The following is a 23,990-nucleotide window of genomic DNA, read 5'->3' on the forward strand; positions in this document are numbered from 1 at the left end:
CATGTAGGTATATAATTGGAAAAGGAGATAGTCCATTCATGTCACAAAGGAGAGGATAACCAATGGATAGTCTGAGTACTTCACTGGCATCTACAAAATCCTGAAACACTCAGAGGATGATCTCTTGTTTATTGATTAGATCCTCAATGGAGTAATTATAGGAAGACATGGACAAGAATCCTACAGGATATGGTATGGAATAGTCCGCATTCTATGCCAGTGAAGGAAGTAGCCATATGGATGAAATCCATTAAAGAAGAAATTTAAGTATTTTTTGCAGAATTTCATGTATTTGACAACTGCTGTACTCTGCCAATAGTATATTCCTTCTGGTTTCCAAGATCTTGTTAACTCCTGGTCTTGTTATCCTGAAGTTTATGATTCCTTTTCCACGTGTATTTGTTCCTTCATCTATAAACACTGCAATACACAGGGCTTCATCGATTCTTCCTTGCAAATTCCATTACCTGGTCATAATCAGAGTCTGAAATAGACCTGCTTAAAGGATGTCTGCCACACTGACAACTTGATGGGCTCAGTAATTTTAAACTTCCTGTCGTGATGCATTTTGAATTATTAGCAATAATGTTCCAGAAGATTATACTGCTCTTACAGTAGCTGAATCATATTTTTCCCCCTGATCTTCAAGTACCTCCTGTAAATGTAGCCATTAATATTTTTTTAGTTTTTCTGGACACCATTGCTTATTACATTTAGTGGCTTAAGCATTTTAAGTGGTCAGTTCTCTCTGATAATACTGATATGACAAAAGCAGTAGCATGAATAACCATAAACTCTAGACCTAGAAGGAACCCTAGAGGTTGGTCATCTACTCCAAACTCTTTATTGTATGAATGAGGAAACTGAGATCCAGAGAGGTGAAATGATTTGCCCCAAATTATATAGGTAATATGATTATTATGTACTATATAGGGTATATATATATACATATATACATATATATATGTATACATACAGGTAGTTTCATAACCAAGCTTACCTAGGGGGTTCACAATCAAGTCTTCAAGTCCAAAGTCAGTGTTCTTTCTATTCCTTCACCCTGAGAATTTCCTTACCAAGGATCTGAGAATGTCATGGCTAGTTACTCTCCTCTCTTGGGCCTCAGTTTTCTCATAAATAAAAGGAAGATTTTGGATCAGATGTTCCCTGATGCTCCTTCTGGCTCTGAATCTATGACCAGACTATTCTCAAGGTACCTCTCAGCCCTGACAATTTTTGGTCATGGATAAGAGGAGTAATGAAAGGGCACAGTGACCCAGACAAAGATGGAATGCCCTCCCAAGCCCATTCCTCATCCTAGACTCTGATACAAAGTCTGATAAAGACTCGTAAGAAGGTAAAGGACATTGGTCTGTCGGAGTTGGGGCTGAGATGGTTTGGAATATTAGCTTCAGTTGAAGTCCCCATGCTAGCCTCTGTTTTGACCTTCTTCCAAGACAATGTTCCTGCTGATGGCTTTATACTTGTTGTAGAGGGTGAGGGCAGCTGTAGTAGTAGAAGTTAGGGTCTCCATTTCCATACTGTGGGACCCCAGGCCTGACATGATGCCTGGATCACTTCACCATGGTGGACAGCATCTAGTCCTAGCTGTACCTGGATGTGGCACAGTGGATGCACAGTGGGATCAGCTGGCTGGTCAATTTGAGTGCCAGCTGGGCCATAGCCAAGGTATCACCTTTCCATAGCTGGTTCTGGTGAACAAGGTTGAAGGCCTAAGGCCTCAGAAAGATCACAGCTGAGACCACAGACATCCACTCTGTGGTTGGCTTTCTACCCACATCAACCATGGTGGCCTGCCCCTCTGAGTCCAGGTGGGTCAGCTGGTCTCAGTGGGGACAGAGTTTATGGGTAGCTGGGGGAAGTGGTGTTTCTGTGTTAAGGCACTTAGTGCTGGAGTCAGGATCTTGTGGGTGAGAGCTATAGAATCTCCAGGGAGAACCTGCCTCTAGCCTCACTTAGAAGAAGGACCTGTGGGAATCCCCATCTTGAATGACATAGCTTCCTAATGGTTCTCCTCCCACCTATGAAAGATTTTTAATATCCCTAGAACATTTCTTTCATCATCATCATCATCATCATCACTCATATTTATATAGCATTTTAAAAAGCACTTTGCTCACCTTGCAACATAATTATATATTATGTATATGTATATGTAAACAGTAATAAGTATTATTATTTCCCTCATAAAGATGAAGAAATTAAGGCACAGAATTCAGAGTGTCAGAGCTAGGATTCAAACTCAGATCTTTCCACATATATGGATATGTTTAGTACTATGAGCAGCATTTGGCATTGCATGTTTAATATGACCTTGTTTGGAAATTACAGTTGGTGGTGAGGTCTTCTTTTTTTCCCCCTAACTTTGAAATAATTCCATAATGTAGGAAGATGGTCTCACTATTTTTATAAGGGAAAGGGAAAAAATAAAAATTTAGCTCATATGGACAAATTAGTTATAATATGTACACATCTAGTTAAAAAAAATAAGTAACATCCCCTTAGAGTTAACTGTAAGCAATTTCCTAGCCTGGTAGTCCTTACTTCCCTGCTAAAGTTGGGTGAGTGGTTTTGCCATCGTCGTCATCATAATAATAGTAACAAACAATTATATAGCATTTTGAGTTTTGCAAAGTAGTTTACAAATATTATTTCATTTTACCTTTGCAATATCCCCAGAAGGTAGATGCTATATTATCCCCATTTTACATATAAAAAAACTGAGCCTGGGAGGAGTTCAGTGACTCGCCCACCATCACATAGTTAGTGTCTGATGTTGGATTTGAATTCAGGCCTTCCTTTCTCCAAGTCTGACATTTTACCCATTGTACCACCAAATTGTCTATACCATAAAATGTTGGCTTAGTAGGAATTCAATTAAGTTCAATATTTTTGTTTGTTTGGATCTGTGATTTCATCAGTATAAGAAGCCCTATCAGGCACCTACTTTTACCAATAGAGAGTGGCAGCTGTTTTGCTGCTAATATTATGTGATATTATTATATTAGATATAATATATATTAGAGAGAGAGCTGTTTGGTGTACTTAAAAGGCATGGGATCATAGATGAAGAGTTGGGAGGTGATCAAAGGTTAAAACTCATCTAATTCAACTCATTCATTTTATGGATAAGGAAATCGAGAGGTTGTATGATTTCCCTAAGGTCACACAAGGTGGGAGATTTGGCATTTGCCCAGGGTCAAATAACCAAAATACGTCAGAGGCAAAATTTAAATCTATCCATCTTGGCTGGGAGGCTGACTCACTACCCCTTGCTCTGCATTACTCCTCTGTGATCTACACAGATGATTCAATTACACTACTGTATTTCTTTTTAAAAAATAAATTATTTTATACTGAATTTAACAATGTAAGATGTGCTTTTCCATATACAAAGCAGAAGAAAACATTAGCCTGCTCATGAAGCCACAAATATGTGGCCAATGGAACTCATTTTTCTCTCTAAGTTTGCAACAAATTTAATGTGTATTTTCAACACTATCCATTTTGCCTATTTCCTATTGACCTTCCTTCTGTTCTCTTTTTGGTATTTTAATAAGTGCTTCAATAACCCTCTTTTCTTACTTTTATCTTATTTTTTTAAATTTTGGTAACCCTATCAAAAGCTCCTCTCATTCTTTCCCAACTCCACCCTCCAAAAAAAAAGAAAAAAACTGAAAGAAAAACACAATCCTTATATAAAAATGCATAGTCATATGCCAGGAGGTTGGTAGTATGTTTCATCTGGTCAGAGTTCTTAAGTCTTTAGTAGTCATTTTTCATTATAATATTCTTATGGTAAATGTTGTTCTCTGGGTTCTGCTCACTTGACTCTGCATCAGTTAACTCAAGTCTTCCAAGGATTCTCTGAAACTATCACTTTCATAATTTCTTAAAGGGTAATTAAATTCCATTCCATTCATAGTCCAAAATTTATTCAATTATTCTCCAATTATGCTATTACATTTCAATTATGGTTATATATATATATATATAATTTATATATATATATACATATATATATTTAGTTATATATCTGAATTAAGAGAAATGGAAGTACTCACTTTGCCACGCAGAAGGATACCTTCCTTCAGTTTCCTTGTGAATCTGAGGATCTCAATACAAAGAAGAGTTAGGTTTCATCTTCTTTTCCACCCTAAAACCGTTACATTTGCTCTGCTTTCTGTCTTAAACAATGTGAATAAGTAATATGTCAGAAGAATGACCCTATTATCAGTACCCTCAATGAACATTTAGCACAAGGTGTTTTATTTTGCCATAGCAGCAAGGATGTGCAAAAAAGCATACAGTGGCACTTATATTCCCTGTGCACGTGCATGCACACACACACACACACACACACACACTAACACACACTCTTATTTCCAAATGGAAATATGTCTGGTTAGCAGAGCAGGATAAGGTTAGTTAAGTGCATTTCAGAAATCCACCAGGTTGGAAGGGGCTTAGATTCTGTGTGTCTGGGACACTTTGTGTCCTTAAATAACCAGAGAGCTGAGTTAAAAAGGCGAGAGTCAATCAAGCCATGGACTATCTGGGCAGGGATATCCTGGTGCCAGATTGAGCTGATTGTTAAATTTTCAGTGTGAGTGTTCATACCTTGGAAATCAGCAAATATTCCAAATCAGGCCTTGATTTGTTGTTTTCCTTAATGTTGTTTTCCTTAATTCTTAAAACCTAAGAAAGTGGTAAAAATATTAATAATGCAGATTAATCTTAAAAGTGTGTCATGTGTACATATCCTCCCCCTCCCCCCGCAGAGGACTGGTTATTAAACATTTACCAGCACATCCCTGGGCCTATCCCACGTCAGCTGGGAAGGTAGGGCCAATCAAGGCCCAGGGTCAGCCTTCTTTTAGGTAAAGCTTCTCTGGTAGGTGAGAGGAAAAAATTGAATAAGAAACTGGTGGCTCTTATATCACACAGTGTGATAAGCTCCATGGGCCTAATCCCCACGGAGTTGGATGCATATTACTGTTGGTGTCCACTCCATTCATAGTTCTTTGTGAAGGGTAGAAACATATTGGTCAAGCTCTAGATCAAAGTCAACAAGAGGAGGCCTAGAAGCCAAGAAGGCCCAGAATCCTTATTTCCTCTCTTTTTGAAACTGGTGATGTGTGCCCCCTGTAGGCATTTTATATCTCAGTTATACGAGACTGCTCGACCTTTCTGTGTACAGGAATTGTAATAATAGATACCATAACAGAAATCTCACCAGGATCTCAAGCTATAAAGGGGCTTTAGAGGTCATCCCAGCTCGTTAATACAAATAACCTCTACAATATTCCTGAAAAGTGGTCACCTGAAAACTATTGATGACAGGTAACTCACTGTCTCTTGAGGCAACCTGTTCTACTTTGGGGCAGATCTACTTGTTTGGATGTTTCTTAAGCCTGCATCTATTACTTCTCTCCATTGGTCCTTATTCTTTATCTGAAGCCAAGTAGAATAAAACTACTTTCTTTTTTCCATATGACAAACCTTCAAACAGAGGCTAACAACTAGATCAAACCCTTAGAATAGGGAGCAAATCAATGAAGGAATTCCCTCTACCAATGCAGGTGAGCATCTTTTTGGCATCTTATAGTCTTTTTTTAAAATTATTTGTTTAGTGTTTTATTTTTCCCCAATTAGATGTAAAAATTTTAAATATTCTTTTTCAAATTTTGAGTTCTAAATTCTCTCCCTCTTTCCCTTCCCACATTGAGAAGGTAAGCAATTTGATATAGGTTCTATCTCTATAGTCATGCAAAACATAATTCCATATTAGTCATGTAGTAAAGGAAAATATAGACAAAAATAAAACAAGAAAAAATAAAGAAAATTTTAAAAGTATGATTTGATCTGTATTCAGACACCATCAGTTCTTTCTCTGGGGATGGATAGCATTTTTCATCATAAGTCCTTCAAATTGTCTTAGATCATTGTATTTCTGAGAATAGCTAAGTCATCTTACAATTTGGTCATCTTACAATATTGCTGCTACTGTGTACAATGTTCTCCTGGTTCTACTCATTTCACTTTGCATCAGTTCTTATAAGTCTTTGCAGGTTTTTCTGAGAGCACCCTGCTTGGCATTTCTTATAGCACAGTAGTATTCCTTCACAATCATATACCACAACTTGTTCAGCCATCTCCCAATTAATGGGCATCCCCTCAATTGCCAATTCTTTACAACCAGAAAAGAGATGCTAAAATATTTTTGTACATATAAGTCCTTTTCCTTTTTGTTTTTTATCTCTTTTGGGATAGAGACCTAGTAGTTGTATGGCTGGATCAAAATGTATGCATAGTTTTATAGCCCTTTTGACATAGTTTGAAATTGCTCCACATAGTGATTGAATCAGTTCACAACTCCACTAACAGTGCATTAGTGTCTTAATTTTCCCACATCTCCTCCAACATTTGTCATTTTCCTTTTTTGTCCTATTAGCCAATCTATGCATTTTATGGTTTTAAGAAAGTTGAAGCACAAGAGATTAAGTAATTAACCCAAAGTCACACAGCCAATATGTGTCTCAGGCAAGATTTGAATCTAGTTCTTCCTGGCTCCAAGACTGGCTCTCCATCCACTATGCCACATTTCAAATATCTGAATTACTCAACCAAAAAATATAGATATATGCCAGGAACTCTGATGGACACTGTAAATAAAAATACAAATAATACAATACCTACTTGTGCAGAAAGTATATGGAGAAGATTTCTCCAAGTCTCTGTTTTCCAGAATAAACACGCCTAATTACTTCTAGTAAACAGTTTTTAGAAATCATTTTGTTAGATGCCAGAAATAAATACATAATATGCCTTATCCTAAGCATTCACCATTAAAAAAATCAATCTAAAAGTTTACAATTTTCCCAATTTTAGAGGAGTTAAGAAAAGTTCCCTGAGGAAAACATACATACAGGACATGGTCAGAAACATGGGCACAGACATATCTTGTTTTCCTGATTGTAATTCCCCCATCCCCCAGGCTTTCACACGTCTATTTGGCACATTAACCATCATTTAAACATTCAAACCCCCTCAGGGGTTAGGCAAATCAGAAGTCAGTTTCTCATTATTCACCACCAAAAAAAAAAAAATTGCCTTTCATGATGGAGACTTTCCAAAGCACACATACTTTTTTTGTTTTGTTTGAGGGATGTACAGAATTTAATTTCCTGACACTTAAAATCACTTGACTGAGAACAGCAGGTTGGAAAGAACAGTAACAGGGGCAACATAATATGAAACAAGAGAGTGAAAGAGTTTCTCACTGAAAAGGTTTAATTCTTAAAAAGTAATTTGTGGGAGGGGGATGTTAGTTACATAAAGGCAGAATTATTACCGTGTCCAAGCTTTCCCTATTTGGCACAAAGAGGGCGATTTGTAGCTGGGTGCCTGTCTTGCATTCGAAGGTGAAGGCACTTGACTTGCTTAGCAATTACTAAGTCATCCCTCCCCCAGTGAGTTAGGGCCGGGGGAAACATGTGAACACATAGAAAATAAATTCACCTTTATCTTAGACGTGATTACTTTTTGATCCCATTAAACTAAAAGCTGCCTTGAGACCAATCTAGTTTTTTAAAGGAATGTCATTGGCAGTGTCGAAATGTATTGAATGGGCATAGTTTGTGCTGACACAGAATAAAGCAAGGAAAACAAACCCCTGATTATCACTGATGAGTGACCCTGTGTTTGATATGAAGGGCCGTGACTCTCCTGCCTGAGCTTCGATAAGCCAACCCATTGTTTTAGCGAAGGTTTATAGAGGACTCCTCAATTCATTTACTGAAATAGCATTTTGTGATTTTTTTTTCACTTGGGAATGTCACTTGGACCTTTCCTCAAAAGATAGGGATATCTTAATCCAAATCCAAGGTGAAAACTCTTTCATTCTTCCTCCATAATAATGTGATGGGTTTAATTATTGGACTTGGTAGAAGACTACTTCTGCAAGGAGGACTTCCTATAGCTACGTAGAATCACAAGGGCAACTAACAACAGGAAGAAAAAAAAGAGTGGATTTTATGGAAGTCTCTTTAGAAGGGAAAATAATCCAATCCTGATCCCAGTAATGTGAACGTAGCACCAAGTGCAAAGATATAACTAGGAAAGGGCAACTGGCCTTTCTTCCTGGTGCCAAAAGTTAAAGGCCATCCAAAGCACTGTCCCATACCTCTCTCTCTTTCTTTGGCAGTTGAAACTCCACACCTTCATCCCCTCCTTCCATTCAATATTAGTGGTCAGTCCTTCAGAACTATAGAATGGTATCCTGGGGCAGACTTCCTTATGCCAGTGGTCAAACCCCAGGTGATCTCTTCCTCCACCATCTTCACTTCTCCCTCTACTAATCCCCTGACACCTCAGAAATAGAAGCTGGTAGTTACAACTCTGGAGACACACAGCCTGTCTCGAGTTCTTTGCTCCCTGCCAACCTCCACTCCCATCATATTATAATCATCTAACAGAAGAAGAGTATTGTGGCATGTAATACAACATGTGGAGTGTATTTGCACTACTAAGTCTCATGATTGAGGGCAGATGTTACATGCCCTTAGCTTCCCCTTTGGGGAATCCTTATGCCATTTAATGGCATGTCTAGTAGCATGCTTCACAACATAAAGTTGGCCAGAGAAGGATCTTTGGGGAATTCCTACATCCTCTCTGTTCATGAGACATGAGCAGCCCAGGCAAATGGTGCTGACAGCAGGATATGTTTTATCTTACGGTTATTCTAGGGTGTTGCCCTCATCTGGCTTTTCATGTGAGTTATTTTGGGGTGGTTATATATACGAAATCAGTCACATGTCAGGATGCACATGGATGCAAAGTATATATTTCATAGAGCAAAATGAGTACTACTATACAACTGTACTTCTGTTGGGGGGTAGGGTGGAGGGAGGGAGGGAGCTTCTGGCCTTCAAGTGCCTCTCAAAGTTTTCAAATAAGTGAAACATCTCAGAGCGACATTGAGATGATCAAATGAGATAATATGTATGTAATGTGCCTTGCAAACCTTAGTATTTAAATACTAACTTTTTAAATTGTTATCATAGGCTTTTTCTCCCTGGAGCAATTATTTACTGTATAAAATACTAAATAAATTTTTATAAAAAGATTATAAGGTGACTGAGGAGGCAGCACGATACACTAGAAAGACCATTGAACTGGGAATCAGGAGACTGGATTTCCATCCTGACTGCCATTACTCACTATGTCAGCTTAAGGAAATTTCCATATCTGTCAAAGAGGGAGCTGTAGATTACATAGTCACTTAAGCTCTTTCAAGTTCTAACATACTATGTTCCTATGTAAATCATTTCACTTCTCTAGATCTCAGTTTAGTTATCTGCAAAAGAGGGAGTTAGTCCAAGTGATCTCTAAGCACCTTATAAACCCATTCATTCAATGAGTATTTAGTAAGCAGCTACCATATGCAAGGCACAGGGGAAAAGACAACAATGACTGAGGCAGGATTCAAACCCTGGTATTGCTACCCATGATGCCAATTATGCAGGTATCCCTATGCAACAGAGTCTATCTTTCTGATGCTGACAGCATTACCAAAGCAAGGTCCATCCTTGGAAAACCAGTCTCATGGTGATGGTGCAGATTTTGGATTATGAGTGACCAACAAGCAAACATTGACATCTTTGTTGCATTTTCAAGTCTCAGCTAAAAACCCCTCCTCTTACTGCAAGTCTTTCCCCACCACCCTTAATGCCAGTGTCTTCTCTCTGAGATGACCTCCATCTTACATTGTCTATAGATTGTATGCACAAAGTTGTTTGCATGTTTTTGTTTTACTTTGTATCCCCAGAGTTTAACACAGTGCCGGGAACATATTAAGTACTTAATTATTGCTTGTTGACTCACTGATGGTATTTTCATAGTGGAAACTTGACAACTGCAGTAGAATCTAGGGAAGAATCTTGGCTCTACCACGGTCAATCTATGTGACTTTGGACAAGTGCTGAACCAAAATGGGCCTCAGTTTCTTCAACTATAAAATGAGGGAATTGAATTAGATGGTCCCTAAAGTCCTTTTCAGCTCTAAATCTATGATCCTATGATTTTACATTATTATTGTTCAGTCACTTTTTAGTCATATTTGACTCTTTATGAACCTATTTGGGGCTTTCTTGGCAAAGATACTAGAGTGATTTGCCATTTTTTTCTCCAGCTCATTTTAGAGATGAGGAAACTGAGGCAAACAGGGTTAAGTGACTTGCCCAGGGTCACATAGCTAGTAAGTGTCTGAAGCCAGATTTTAACTCAAGCAGATGAGTCTTCCTAACTCCAGGCATGGGTGCCACCTAACAGCTGGGTTCAAATCCCAATTCTGCCGCCTACTACCTGTGAGACTCCTGGCAAGTCTCACTACTCTGGGCCAGCATTTCCTTATTTATAAACTGAGAAGGATGAACTAGACAATTTCTAAGGTTCCTTTTAGCTTGAAATCTATGATCCTTTGAGTTTGAGAATGGGTAGGAGAAGAGTAGGATGGTCTGGCAGGCTGGTGGGCAGATATTTTGGGAGAGGCAGGGCCTTTTGACATCTCTAATCACTCTGATCAAGCAGCTGTCCCCTCCACCAACATACGGTTCCAGCCTTGTCTCCTCTGTGTCTGCAACACTTGCTCTTATCCCCTTAGGGACTGAACACATGATGTCGACAAACCACTCTAGACAGCCCCTCTTCGTTTGGTTTCCTATATAGCAACACGATCAGCAGAATCATATGCCTTCTTTAATCCACAAACATTCCACACCAGTGACAAACATCTCCTGCAACTACCTAAGAGAGAATATTATGTCTGCCATACAAGGCACATTGACTTTCAGACTTGAGGCAATGTGGTGCAGTGGACACTAGACTTGGGGGCCAGGAAAACCTGGATTCAAATCCTATTTCCCATACTAATTAAGTAATCTTGGACAAATCATTTAAATTTTGAGCCTAAATTTCTTCATCTATAAATAGAATGGTTTTAGTTCCCTATAGTTCCCCCACTGGATGGTATCAAATGAAATAATAGGTGTGGTAGACTTTCTTTTTTAATAAAGCAATATTTACTTCAAAAATAGAACAAGAGCAAACATATAAACATTTTTCCCAACACCTGAAGAGGGAGCATAGTGCCCCCATACCACCTTGGTCTCTGGGCAGGGGAAGTGGATTAGGTTCACAGTTCCTACAGAGCCCACAAAATCCCAAGTCCATTCCTCAGAGCCATAGGGCCTGGGGAAAGAGAAGATGACCTTCAGGCCCCTCTTTCTCCATGGTGCCCCTCCTCTGGGTGGAGCCTTTCACCCCTGGACACTGCCAGAAATTAACAAAATGTGTTTTGAAAACTATCACTACATATATGAGGTTTTATTATTATTACAGGTAAAACATCTCTGTCATCAGTAATTGTGTATGTTGTGTGCTGGTGATTTCATTCCAAGTGGGGAGGAGAAGGGAATTCCTGCCAGTGGGGGAAAGAATAGGCCCTTTTTGGTTGGGGTTATTTGGAGTGACTGACTTACCTTTTTTTTTTTTAATTTAATCTTCATAGGATCATTGATTTAGAGCTAGAAGGGACCTTAGAGGTACCTGAGTCCAGCTCCCTCTTTTTACAGATGGGGAAGTAGAGGCCAAGAGAGGTTCCTTTCCTTCTCAGGGTTACTCAGCTAATGCCAGGTCTTTCTGACTCCAACTCTAGAATTCTCTTCATAATTCCACATAGCTGTCTTACAAATGGGAATGAAATCAATATTCCTTGTTGAACCCAGAAACAACCCCAGGAGGTTGGTATCATGGGTGCCATCATCCCCATTTTACAGAAGAAACTGACCTGTCAATATTCACACTGGTAGTACATGTTAGAGGTGGAATTAAAACCTAGGCATCTACTTGTTCTCTCTCCCTCCTCCATTGTATCCATTACCCTTTGGTTCCTCTCCAATGGGAGGGTAGCTATGTCTTCCCACTATGCACATGGCTGGTAATGGCATTCTGTGACAAAATAGTGATGTCCACAAAGTACATTGGGATTCATAAATGGGAAGGGCTGCTGAGCAAAACATCATCGCAATACATTTCTTTGGCTTCTGTGGTCTTCGGTAGACTTGATTTTTGTTTTAAAAAAATCCTATTAAATTTACTCAAGATACTACATTCATAAACAGGCTTACACATTCCCTTAACAACATAACTAATGTGTATGAATCTTTTATATAATTTTCCTTGTCAAATGATGTTTGACAATAATCAGATGATAATGAAATGTATAATTAATAATAAAAATGCCAACATCTGTTAGCTTGTTAATACAAGCTGATTTCAGTGTACTATTTTAAATGTGTCATCATTAAACTTAATTTATATTAAAATCCGTTAAATACAATCTGCTTTCATTAGTCGTTAATTTAGTCTGGCTCATGACACCAAGGAGGAAGTTTTTTTTTCTCTTTACCCTCTCTCTCCTCCTCTCTTATTTCCCTCCACCCCCCCCCCAAACCAATGGTTTCCCCCAAATGTCTTTAAAACCTGCTGCTGCAGCTCAAATGTTCAATCAGCAGATGGATCAGGTTTGCTGGATGGTTTGCTTGCTCTCAGCTGCGAGTGATTAGCCTGCTGAGCCTGAAGAAGTCTAACTTTGTCTCTGAAATGGGCCCCTTCCCCATGGCACCATCCTCTGTCTGTCCAGTGGTCTGCTTACTTGCTACTTCCTCCCTCAGTGTCCCCCCATGATGCCATCGGGAACCAGTGAGGCCCTCCCAGCAGTGATGGATGAGAAGGTCTCTGCATGTTTGGAGCTCATTTTCCAAGCTATCCAGATGCAACTTTAAAACCCACCAGACTACTTTCCAGCTCAGTCAAAGGCCAGAGGCAGATTTCCTTAAAAGGGTGACTGACCGGTGACCAGATGTCCTTCCCAAATGAGAAACATTTGTTATTTTCCCCCACATACATCTAACTAGAGAAGTATTGGTCACAGGGGATAAGTTATTGTATAGTGAAAAACAGGCCAGGAACTGAGATGAGATTCCCATGCAAAAGTCATCACACCATCTGCAGGGAAAGACCTACATATGGGTCTAACTCTTAAGACTTCCCAGAAAGGGAAACCTATAAAGGAAAGTCTGCTGGGCCTTTAGATGCAAATTACAGTTATTTCTTATTCTGTAGATGTCTGAAAATTCTCTGGGGATTGGCAATGGCCATCTGAAAGCAGCTAATTCCTACCATGACCCTATGAAATCATTTGGCTTTCTATGAAGATCTCAAAGAAATATCATCCTATGCTGTGCTCCCTAGTGGATCAGGCCTGTGGAGTACACTGGTGGTCTCTGTACTAATAGGTCTCCTATGGACAGGAGTACAAGACCATCAGCAAAGGCTGGAGGGAAACAGCTCATGATACAAGCCACAATGCAACTAACATGGCAAAGGCTAAGAATATTGCAATAGTAATTGTTTCATCAGTTGTGACAGGGGGTCTGGTCAATTCTCACTCCCCTACTTGAGCATTAAGCAACATGCATTTATTAAGGGCCCTACTATGCGCTAGATGCTATGCTGGATGCTGGTGATAGAAAGAGAAAATAGTCCCTTTCTTCATAGAGACTGGAAGAAACAACATGTATGCGTAGGTATCACAAAATGTATCTCTTTTTAAAATTTAATCTTTTCCTGTTTGGTCTCCAGTGAGGGGACAACTCCATCACCACCTCCAAATCAACCATAATCAGAAACAGGAAGAGCACCTTTGCTCATATCCTGTTCAATCCTGTGTGTGTATGTGTGTGTGTGTGTGTGATACAAAATAATTCGGAAGGAAGGCACTAATAGTTGGGGGTGGGGAATCATAAAAGGTTTCATGTAAAAAGTGATGCTTCAGCTGTCTTGAAGGAGACTAGGGGTTCCAAGCAGCTGAGATGAAGACGTAGAGCATTTTGGGCATATGGCCACGTCATGCTAGTTTGACTGGACTTGAGAACATGAAGGGCAATCATACGAAATAAGGTTGAAAAGGCAGATTAGAGACAAACTGTGAGGAATCTTAAATGCCAAACAAAGAAATTTATATTTGGTCCTCAGGGTAATAGGGAGGTTCAGGTTAAAGCACATGAAGTAAGTGCTTTCAATATACTTTTGTATCAGCTGACCCGATGCATTATTCTTTTCCCCTCCTTTTTCCATTATGAGCTGAAAGCTGGTGCATTGGATCGTCTGACTCCCACTTACTGTAGTCAATAGAAGTGCTGATAGAGCATGTATGTTGTTAAATAACACACTTCACAAGTCAGATTTAACTAGTCACAAAAACATCCTAATTATCTGCACCCAAAGGAACACGATATTAACATTTAATATGGCCACAAGTTGGTCAGGAAGAAAAAATGAAAATTATGTCTTCCTCTCTCTCTCTTTTTTTTAATTAACAGAAAGATCACTTTAAAAACTAGAAAGTGGAGGTGATAGCATATACTTATACAATGCTTTAGATTCAGAGGTCTCAAAGTGCTTTGTAACTTATTCTTCTTAGCCATAGAGCTCAAATTTCACAAAGAGGTTGGCACCAGCAATACATTTGGGTCCTCAGTTGACTGATTTTTTGGAGCAAAGCCAAAGGGATCAGGTCTAGGAGGACTTCCACTTTCCTCTATGACAGCATCTGGCCCAGATAGGTCCCTGTAGCTACCTCTTTCTTCTCTGCTCCCTTCTCATGGGGCTAGACTTTAATTTCTGGATCAATATAAAGTAATGTTAGAGGCAACAGAGTGTTGTCCTTGGAATTAGGAAGATACACAGTCACCAACTCCGGTTCAAGCCCTCAATACCTATCACTTGGACAACTCTTAGACTCTGCTGACTTCCTGCCTCAAGTCTTTCCCTGCTCCAGTTCATTTTCCACTCAGCTGCCAAAGTACTTCTTTGGTATCTTTTTTTTGGGGGGGAGGGCTAGGCAATGGGGTTAAGTGACTTGCCCAAGATCATACAGCTAGTAAATGTTAAGTGTTTGAGGCCGGATTTGAACTCAGGTCCTCCTGACTCCAGGGCCGGTGCTCTATCCACTGTGACACCTAGCTACCCCCACCAAAGTACTTCTAAAATACAGACCTGACCATGTTCAGTCATTTTTCAGTCCCCCTCCTCAGTTAGCTGCAATGGCTTCCTATTATCTCGGGGACCAAAGGTAAAATCTTCTCTTTGGCTTTCAAAGTCCTTCACAACTTGGCTCCTCACTACCTTTCAGGTCTTCTTCTACCTTCCTTCTTCCAGATACTTCTCCATACAGTGACACTGGCCATCTTGTTATCCCTCCCACATGACATGCCATCTCCCACTTCAGCATTGTCACCATGTGCCCCATGTCGGGAATTCTCTCCCTCCTCATTTCTGCTTCATGGATTCCTTCTGCCTTCTCTGGATTCCTCCAAGACTCAGCTCCAATTCTACCTTCTGTCGGAGGCCTTTCCTGATTCCTGGACCCTTTCCCCAAAGTCCCTTCCTTCTGAGATCACCTTCCATTACACTCTGTAGAGATAGATCTTCTATGTACATAGTTATTTACATGTTCTCTGCCCCAGTGGGATACAAGCCCTTTGAGGGCAGAGACCGTGTTTTGGCCTTTGTGTACCCAGTGCTAAGCACAGCGCCCTGCACACAGGAAGAGCTTAATAAATACTCGCAGACTGACCTAGGTTCAAACCCCACTCCTGACAGTCAATACGGTTAAGACCCTGGCCCAGTCACTTCTATATGCCTCAGGCAACTCTATAGGACAGATAAATTGTCACAGGTGGTTGGGATCTGCTTTGATGGAGTGAGTTACCCCAAACTGACAAAAGCTTAGAAACTTTCTGTCTTTGTATACAAAGTAATGGCAGGATCATGGGCAATATTTTGTATGCAGTTATTTACATGTCTCCTGCATTATAATGGAAATTCCTTGAGTACAGAGACTTTTTTTTTTGCCTTTTTTTTGTGTTCTAAGTACTTAACAGAGGGCCTAGCATATAGTAAGCATTTAATAAATACTTGTTGACTAACAGATAACAAGAAATCTGAGTCATTTACAGAAAAGCATCTGGCTCCAAGTATATTTCACAAACACTAGCTTATGAATCAGGGGACCTAGCTCCAGTTCCTAGCTCATCCACTTATGATTAACTGTGGGACTTTGAACAAAGGGATTAGGAGTGCTGTAAGGGACAAAGTCAGAAAAGTCTAGGAAGAGCTCTATGACCTGAATCAGTGAAGTAAACAGAACCAAGAGAACACTAGATAGGTGGTGCCATAGTACACAGAGCACTGGGCCTGAGGTCAGGGCCACCTGTGTTCAAATCCAACCTTAAATACTTACTAGCTGAATGATCCTGGACAAGTCCCTTCACCTCTGTCTCAGTTTCCTCAACTGTAAAATCAAGATAGTAATAGCATGTACCTCATAGAATTGTTGAGAGAATCACATGAGATAAAATTTGTAAAGCACTTAGCACAGAGTATGGCACATAGTAGGTAGTTAATAAATATAGGTATAAGGGGCAGCTAGGTGGTGCAGTAGATAGAACACCTCAGGTCAGGAGGACCCGAGTTCAAATCCAGCCTCAGACACATAACACTTACTAGCTGTGTGACCCTGGGCAAGTCACTTAACCTCATTGCCTAGCCAAATAAATAAATAAATGCAGGTATAAATGATGTAGATATAAATATAGATGGATATAGATATAGATGTTGATATCAATGTAGGTATATACATAGTTATTGATATAGATATCAGTGTCAATATAGATATAGATATATTGATATCAATATAGATGTAGATGATGTATATAATATAGCTAGGTGGCACAGTGAATAGAGTGCGAGGCTTGGAGTCAGGAAAACTTGAGTTCAAATCCAGCCTCAGACACTAGCTATGTGACCCCGGTCAAGTCATTTAACCCTATTTGCCTCAGTTTCCTCATCTATAAAATGAACTGGAGAGGTAAATAGCAAACTATTCAGGTATCTTTGCCCCCAAATGGGGTCATAAAGAGTTGGACATAACTGAACAACAACAAGATGTAAGAAAGACAGCTTAGAGCAGTGGATGGGGAGGGGGCAGAAGTGGCGATACAATTATCTAAGCCCAACACTATATCTCCTATGCCATGTGGTCTCCCTTAAAGACCCCAAAGAAACAAATAAAAACCTTCAAAGATGTACCAGCTGGATTGTGTTTCCTTGTTTCTTTAGAGATTGTTGACCAACTTTCGTGTTAAAGAACAATGTGTAAATGTGAAAGAGTAAGATTATAGATCTCTGAGGTCTGCCTTCTTAATAACTAAAGCAAAATTAAATAGATGGATATTGTCATATCTATATCCATATTGATGTTGTTGTTTTTGTTGAATCCTGTCTGACTCTTTGTGACCCTATTTGGGGTTTTCTTGGCAAAGATACTGGAGTGGTTTGCCATTTTCTTCTCCAGCTCATTTTACAGATGAGTAAACTGAGGCAAACAGGGTTAAGTGACTTACCCAGGGTCACACAGCTAGTAAGTGTCTGAGGTCGGATTTGAACTCAGGTCCTCCTAACTCCAGGCTGACTGCTCTATCTATTGAGCCACCTAGCTGCCCCATCTATATTGATATTGATAAGTATATCATTATTTATGTCTGCATCTACATCATCTCCATCTACAATGATATCAGTATCTCTGTCTATAATGATATTGATTGTCATTGTTGTTTAGTCATTCAGTCATGCCCAAATCTTTGTGAACTCACGCATCATGGCTTGCCAATGCTGTCCATGGGGTTTCCTTGGCAGAGATATGAGAGTGTTTTGCCATTTCCTTCTCCAATGGATTAAACAGAAGTTACGTGACTTACCCAGGGTCACACAGCTAGTAGTCGTCTGAGGCCCCATTTAAACTCAGGTCTTCCTGACTCCAGGCCCAGCAATCTATACAGTAAGCCATCTAGCTGCCTCTACAACTCTATTGATATTAATATCTATATCATTTATGTCTACATCTATATCATGTAGATTGATATTGTCACAAGTGAAATTTAACAAATAGGTAAACTAGTGCTCTGTTCTAACTTGCTGGGTAACCCCAGGCAAGTCATTTTGTTTTCCTCAACAAGTTCCTCAACTGGAAAATGAAGAGGCAAAAGAATCAGAAGTACTAGGTTCAAATAACCCCTTTTCCACTGATTTCTTGTGTGACCTTGGGCAAATATGAGACCTCTCTGGGCTTCCATCTCCTCTTCTGTAAAATGAGAGGGCTAGATTAGATCAGGCCTGCACAATTTGGCAGTAGGTAGGAGCCAAAATTCAAATAGGCTAAACTTCTTGGGGCCCGCAGATAGATCACACTAGAGACAGACTGACTCCAGTAGGTTGGTGTGGGTTATGTGACCAAAGGAGCATGCGCAATGGCAACCCTGCAGACCCGGATTAGATGATCCCCTCTAGCTCTACATTTAGAACTATTTAATTATAACACAGATTAAATTAGGTAGCATTCAAAGGAGAGCTGTAAAGTACTATGAGCGATTCCATACAGCAAAAAGTTCTCCAAGCTAATAGAAGGCTTAATGGAGGAGTAGGTGTTTATATCATAGCTTTAAGGTGGAAAGGACCTTAGAGGTTATCTAGTCCAACCCCTTCATTAGACATACAAATTAGGAAATTAAGGCCAAGAGATATTAAATAAATTGGCCAAGGTCACACAGGTTACAAGAAGCAACATCAGGTCTCAAACCTAGATCTACTCATTCCAAATTCAGTGTACTTTCTATTACTACACAAAACTGGGTCCCGTGATGCCATGTGTTAATGTGTACATATGAAAATATATGTATACGTACATGTATATATAATACACCTATTTGTGTGCATGTTTATGTGGGGGGGGTGTATATATATGTTTGTGTACGTGTACACACATATGTACGTACACATTTTTTCATTCCTCAAGTGCTCTGATTCTTGATTTTTTTTTCTGTGTTTAGAAGTGATTCTTCATGGCTTTACCTTCTAATTGCCCATCCATCAGCTTTCATTTTTAGGCAGATGGGTATCATGACCTCAGACCTGGTCACATATGTGTGTATATGTAGCCCACATGTCTGGTTATACATATAAGCACATACATGAGCACATATATCTATGCATATATGTATATTATATGCATATATACATTTATAGGAGCAGATCTATAATTTCATTGGTATAGGAAACTTCCTCTACTAATGCAGACTCAAACCTGCTCTGCAATTTATAATCTCAAAGAGTTGTATGGGGCATTAAGAACTTAAGCGACTTGTCCAGTATCCCCTAGACCGGGGTGGGGAACCTGAGGCCTCCAGGCCACATGTAGCCCTCTAGGTCTTCAAGTGCAGCCCTTTGACTGAATCCAAACTTCACTGAACAAATCCCCTCAGTAAAAGGATTTGTTCTATAAAACTTTGACTCAGTCAAAAGTCTGTACCCAAAAACCTAGAAGGCCACATGTGGCCTTAAGGCCACAGGTTCCTCACACCTGCCCTAGCCAATATTTATCAGAGGGAGAATTTGAACCTAGGTCTTCCTGACTTCATAGGTCACCATGCTATGTTTCCTCTGTTTATATACATACAGGAAAAACAAAAAATCCTGTACATACACACCTCTTTGACTCCCCATCGGATTCCCTCTCCACACAAGTTAATTTAATGGGGAGTTGGCTCTAGGATATTAGCAGAACATATGCTGGATCTATGACAGCCAGTAAGAAGTAGGATGGCTTGAGGCCATGATACCCACCTAAAAGTGAAAGCTTATTGATGCACAATTGAAAGATAATTCCGTTTTTAATTAAGCCATGAAGAACCATTTTCAAAAATTGAACAAATCAGAAATGGAAGCACTATGAGAAATGAAAAATTCTTCCTTACATGTTTTTTTCTGGGATTTTCACACTGGCAAAGAAGAAAATCAGACTTCCTCAGCTAAGTCTGAAATGTTCCATGGGGGGTAAGGTAGCTTGAAATATCTGTGAGAAACCTATCTCAGCTGTGGCATTGGATTCCATTCTAAACCTCAAGGGCCGTGTGTACACTGATTCGTATTCATACCTTGGACCATTGCAAACATTTGTCTGGATGTTATTTCAAAGGCAGCCAGGAGGTCAAACTTTAGCAAAGGAGCTGAAGGAAATGACTGCGTGTGTGCATCAGACTGGATTTACGTAGCCATTCACCAAGCAAACATGCCCCATTTGGTGAAACCTGTCACTAGCTGAAAAATTTATCACTGTCTCCCATCTTCCACACAAGAAGACCATGATAAACAAACTGCTTAAAAAAGAGCGATTTGGGGGGGATTTAAAAAAAAAAAGGTCTGTCTTTGGTTTTCATCAAGACTGCAGCTGTAACCAAAAATAATCACGCAGAATTGTAGTTAATTGCGCAGTAACTGACACCATACTCTAAGCCCCTAAAATTCCCAGGTGAGAGCTTGTCTCATCACTGTTGATTCAATGACAAGCTCATCTTCAGCTTGTGATGGGTTATACAAAGACCAGACAAAGCAACATTTGGTTGGCTGTGTCCTCCGTCACAGAAATCTTGTAATTACAATTTTCCTAGGAGAGCAATATTTTTAATATAATGTGTACTTTACAATGTATTGGATTTTTAACAACCAAGATATACACCTTTATAAGTAGTGGTTATTAAAACAATTTAATAGTGTGTCGACAAGTACCAATGTGTACATAAAAACAAAATAGTTCAGTTTGTTTTAATACATACACCAATGCTGTCATGGTCCTGTCAAGTGCTATTGAGAATCACTTTGGACTAACAGGATTACATGATTGGAATAGTATTCAGTGAAGGTCTTAATTCCCTGGGCTAACACTGAGATAAAATGCTCTATGGCTCCTGGGCAGCAAATCTAAGAAATGTGCAGTGTATATATGCTAATATATGATGCATCTGGGATTTTGTCAGTGCTGGGAATTTCTGGTGGGATATTTCTCTACCTACGTAGATTGCAGCTCTTCTGGAAATCATAAGAGTTGTTTAAGACTTGAGGATGATTAGTGGCTTGCTCAGGCTCACTAATATATACATATATATGTATATATGGCAGGATTTGAACCCAAGTCTTTCTGATTATGTGTACTCTATCCACCATGCCACACTGCTTTTTTTATATAAATAAAATGACACATGTACATATTTAGATATGCAATGACAAGCACATATCTATTCATGTGTGTTTAATCCAGCAACAGATTTTTAAAATAACCAACAGATACACTCTGCAGATTTTATCGACAGCCAAACTGGCTAATTACAGACAGGCTTTCATCCCAAGCATTTGGCTATCTTGAAATCTACTCAGCAGAGTTTTCTGAGATCAGAGTTATGCTTATATATGCCCCAGTTTGTGTAAAGACAATTGGCATTGACAGATATGCTGGCACTAAAACTAACTGCACATCAGACCCATATACTCTAAACTATACTACACATTGAAAGACTGCAGCAGTATATCCTATGGAATAACTCAGAAAATACAGCACTGAAAACAGAGTCTAATGGTGGAGAGGAGATTCCGTTTTCCAATCCTGCCTCATTTTTTTTGTAACCAAACTAATAGGTTGCAAAATATTAGCAGTTGGCACCAACCAGATACCCTAACTTAATAAGATATTTAACAGGGTTTTAGACATTATCTATTCCAATTCCTTCATTTGACAGATGAAGGAAAAGGGCTAGAGAGATTTATTAACCTGTACAAGGTCATATAATTAGGAATCCTAATTGCTAATTGGTAAAACATGTCTTAGCAGAAACAGAATTTGAACCCAATTCTTCTGACTTCAGATCCCATGGTCTTTCTACTAAATCACACAGCCTGTACTTTTTTACATGTCAGACAAACATTTTAGAAAGTGAGGTTGTGTACTACACATGAAATAATGCAGAAACCATTTTTATAAAATAAATCATCTGGTCAATTATATATCTTCATATGGTAAGTCATATGGAATTAAAAAGAAAGATAAAATCAAAAGATTTGTATGAATGGATGCCAAATGAAGTAAGTAGAACCAAGAATATAGCACATACAATGACTACAATGAAAATATAAATGAGAATAATAAAGCATGACTGAATGCTATATCAGTATAACGACCAAGTTTAGGCAAAGAGAAAAAAATGAGATAATGTACTTTCCCTCCCTATATTGTAGAAGTGGAAGACTATTAATATAAAATATTGCTTATACTGGGAGACTGTGTCATTGTGTTGGTTGGTTTGGTCAACTTTTTTATTGGTTTTTTAGTCTTTGTTATAAGGGAAGGCTTGTTGGGTATGACACAGGATAGGACACAGTTGAAAATGCATCTGATAAAAAAAACAAATTGGATTGTTGAGTATAGAAGTATACTATTGAGAGACAGAGGAAAAGAGGAAAAGGAGGGCATCTATGGAATAAAATGCACCCAAAATAAGGTCCAGGAACAGTTGTGATTGAGTCATTCAAAATCCAGCTTCATAATATTTGAAGTATAAGGGCATAAGGGCTCCATTGATTATCCTGCCTTACTTAAAAGCAATCATTTTTGTTAAGAAAGAACACTTCTTGTCTGAATCAATCAGAGCTGAGTGTGAACAGGGCCTGTATACCTCCTTGAATCAATCAAAGCTACTGCATAAGGGACTTTGTCATGTCCCAAGGAACTTGTATAAAAAGGAAGAGCTATCTCAGAACCAGAATAGAGATGATTCCTAAGGTCTGAATGAAGAGAGGAAGTAATGGTATCATAGAAAACTGTGCCAGAAAGAACTATCAGCCCATGGGCAACCAGTGAAAAGAGAATGAGAAAATAAAACTTAGTTATGGCAAAGAAGAGGGATATTGAGGAGGGGCATTGACCCTCCTGGCATCTCAGAGCAAAAGACTTGGGCTGATGCCATGAGCTGTCTATTCACAGACACTGCTGCTTTACTACCCAAACTTTTCCAGCAACATGAATTGTGCCTCAATCTACAAAGAGGTCATGTGTTACCTACACATAAAAATAAATATAAATCAAGGCAGAGAGCCAAATGTGTGGCTCAGTGTTAGAAATGTTCCTAACTGGGGGTTCAGTGTAATTGTACCCATAACTTTTCACCTAAGATAAATTCCCTAAAAGTACAAAAAAGGGTACCATGTAGACCTTAGGGGCCATTATATTGCCTCAAGGCACAAAACAAATTAATATTACAAGGTGTTACAGGAGCAATCTAAAAGAACAAGCATTCATCCATATTGTACTGACTAGGCGGGAAGGAACATCCTTCAAAGACTTTGTTCAGAGAAGCATAAAGGATAATTCTTAGCCAGGCTCAAGTCATGGACCAAAGGGTTCTAACTCTTGTAGACATGCAATGGAAGGAACACCGGATGAGAATTCAAAATACCTGAGTTGGCCACCTTCACTCTTCGAGCTTATTCCACTCATGTGGTCTATCCACATGACCTCCAAACAAGTTATTTCACCTCTTGAGGTCTCAATTTTGTCATTTTTGTAATGAAAGGATTGAACTAGATGAACTCTAAAGTCCTTTGCAATTCTTCCAGTCTATAACTGTTGACCAAATGCCTACAGAATCAATCGATGCCCATTAGCTTTCACAGGAAGATACAGGTATCTAAAGCTTTTTAAATAGTCTACAGAAAGATGTTGCAAATCACTCTACTTTTTTAATGAATGATTTGGGGCCACTGATGGCTCTTTAAAACTCCTCATACCAAATTTAATACATAATTAAAGAAACATTTAAATGAAATGGAATTGTCCAGTATTATAAATTCCTTGAGGGCAGAGATTGTTTCATTTGTCATATTTTATCCCCAGGACCCATCACAGAGCCTGGTGCACAGTAGGCCCTTTATAAATTTTTGTTTAACTGAATTAAATCAATGTA

General features: G+C 39.2%; 1 pseudogene; it reads right to left on the reverse strand.

The window, feature by feature from the left end:
* Positions 1-1,521: 1,521 nt before the first annotated feature.
* LOC114028765 overlaps positions 1,522-23,990 on the reverse strand; it is a 28,541-nt pseudogene continuing 6,072 nt past the window's right edge.

This window comes from Vombatus ursinus, unplaced genomic scaffold (assembly GCF_900497805.2).
Source record: "Vombatus ursinus unplaced genomic scaffold, bare-nosed wombat genome assembly UNPS02014894.1, whole genome shotgun sequence".
NCBI classification, from domain to species: domain Eukaryota; kingdom Metazoa; phylum Chordata; class Mammalia; order Diprotodontia; family Vombatidae; genus Vombatus; species Vombatus ursinus.